The following is a 2,970-nucleotide window of genomic DNA, read 5'->3' on the forward strand; positions in this document are numbered from 1 at the left end:
TTTTTACTACATTAGCCTCAAATGTTCCAACTGGACAAACCGCAGTTCCAGCATTAACTTGTACCAAGGTTTCTACAACAGGTTCTGACTCAACAGTTCTACGAGTAGGGGAGTTCATGTTTCTATCCAATGCCTGATTTTTCAACAAACTTGAATTTGGACTAACCATGTTGAAGTCTACTTTATCCAATGAGTCAAACCCTCGTAAAGTACTACCAAGACTATGACGAAGAACATTTGCAGGCTTGTACCGTAGTCTAGGATGTATTGATGAGATGGGAAAACTAAATTCTTTCTTACTAGCTCCAATAACAGAAGCAGAACTAATAAGTGGCTTGCTGTCTACTGAATTAGGTGTCTTACGTAACAGATCAATTTGACTTGCATTGTCAACAGGAACGACATCTTTAGTCTTGGATTCATTTTCATTAGGAAATGAGCGTTCAGGCTGGATAGGTGCACGAAGATACAACATCTTCTCAATAGGAAGAAGAGAGGAAGAGTTACTAGACTGTCGGGCAAGAACTCCAGGCTGCAAATACATGATGAAATAGAGTTATTAAAACACAAAGCAAGTATTACACAGTTAAATCAATTTTCAACAGGAAATAAGAAATCAGATTGAGACCTCTTTGTTCCCAGAAACTGGCATGATTCTAGAATCAGCTAAAGCTAAAGCTTTTCTTTTCATCTCGAGATGATATCAATCAAGTCGTAGAACACAGCTGAAACACTAGATCACACTCTACTAATAACACCCTGAAACCAGATATGCCAAAATATCAGTACAATACAAAAGACGAGAAACAGAACATTCAAATAGTGATCTCCCACCCCTACCACACACATGACCCCCCCACACCCATATATAGGAAGACAGTCAAATGGTCCAAAATCTAATGAATCTCTATAAAACTCCATATCAAAAATCCAATATTTGTCACTCATCAGACCCTATATCAGGTAACAACAAAACCAATATTTATCACTCATCAGATCCTATATTAGGTAAAAATCCAAAAATTCAAGAATAAAAAACAAAACTTTACCTGAAAAAAACATCAAAAACACCCCCACCCTCCAAAAAAGGAACAATCAAAAAGACTAGTTTACTATCAAGAACTAACAGGTTTCGACCATCAAACCACTTGACATAAATTACTGGAAAATCATAAGAATTCTGCAAAATAGAAAGAAAAATCCTACCTTTACTAGTAAATTCACTCGTTTCGGATTGAGGCACAGTTGATTGATTGAACATATATAGATCCAACCATCCAGTTCTTCTTTCTGCATAAAGGAAACAAAATTGATCACACACATGATATAAAAGAAGTCAAATAGTCTAAAATCTAAATCAATTTCCACAAAATCCTAAACTTCAAAATAAAAAAACAAAACTTTACCTGAAAAGAAACATCAAAAACACACCAAAAATAGGAACAATTAAATAGCACACAGATATATATATATGTAGGAAACAAATGAGAACCTTTTTCTCTTTTCTTAGACAGCAAAAAGAGTATTGAATGAGTGAAAAAACTTTACCTCTTGAATTTTGTAGTGTGGTTTCCTTTTAGTATAATGTGGGATAATTTTTCTTACATATATATATATAAATCCTAGTTAGGGTTTGTAGAAAATCTGAAAGAGATACTTACCAAATTTGTCATTGATCATTAGTTTTAAGGTTAGCTTGTTAGTCTTTTCTAGCAATGATTGTTTAGTTATGGTAACAATTGAATGAAACAACAACAAATATTAATTTTATTTTGTCTATGATGCTTCTCATTGAATTCTTCCCTCTAGATATCTAATAAGGTGTGTAAGAAAGAATAGACATCAATATCTTTTCGGCCTATCCCTAGCACTCTGCCCCTTTCACCTCCTCACTGGGCGTCAGCGTCCCTTGTCTGCACATGTCCAAACCATCTAAGTCTCACTTCCCTCATCTTGTCCCCTATAGAGAGGTCACTCCCACCTTCTCCCGGATGACCTCATTCCTAATCTTGTCACTCCTAGTATGCCCACACATCCATATATATCAACAATATCCTTATATCTGCAATATGCCGAACATGTGAGTTCTTGATTGGCCAACACTCTACTCCATACAACAAGGACGGTCTAAGCATCACTCTGTAGAACTTACATTTAAGTTTAGGTGATACCTTCTTAACACACAAGACTCCAGAGGCAAACCTCCATTTCATCAATGTTGTCCCAATGCGATATATGACATCATCTCCAATGTCAAACTTATTATATACCAATATTACTTGTCATTCTAATAAAGAATTTATGATGTTAACAAAGAGTAAAAGAATTTGGAAGAAAATATTTCTTACAAATTCATTATCAAGTTAATTTTATGAAAATCAGAAAAGAAAGTGATTTTTCGAGTGATAGTTATTTTTAGGGTTAGTCTACATTTTCTGTTTAGCAATGATCGTTTAATTAGTTCATTCCACAATCTGCATGAAACCAACAATGACGGGATACAATGACAAATTCTCAATTTCATCTTATTTAAGATATTTCCGTTCAAATTCATTCATTCAGATACTAATAAGGTGAACGATAAGGATATATCAAACTTATAATATATGAATATTCTTATCATTCTATTAAAAAATTTATAGTGTTAACAAACATACATATATAGAGAATCTGGAAGAGATTGCTCACAAATTTATCACCGAAGATTAATTTTACATAGAAGGAAGCGATTTCTCAAGTGATAGTTATATTTTAGGATTATTCTGATAGTCCTTTCTAGCAATGGTCGTTTAGTTCATGGTCCACTCCACCAATCTGTGTGGAGCTAACAATTGGATAGGACAATAACAAATCATTAACTTTGTCTTGTCTAAAATGCTCCTCCTTGAATACTTCCCTCCAAATTAAGGTTGTTTAAAATCAAACTGAAATCAATAATCCAAACTAAAAAAAGTCATTGATTTGTTGGTA

This window comes from Solanum tuberosum, unplaced genomic scaffold, assembly GCF_000226075.1.
Source record: "Solanum tuberosum cultivar DM 1-3 516 R44 unplaced genomic scaffold, SolTub_3.0 scf00355, whole genome shotgun sequence".
In the NCBI taxonomy this organism is placed as follows: domain Eukaryota; kingdom Viridiplantae; phylum Streptophyta; class Magnoliopsida; order Solanales; family Solanaceae; genus Solanum; species Solanum tuberosum.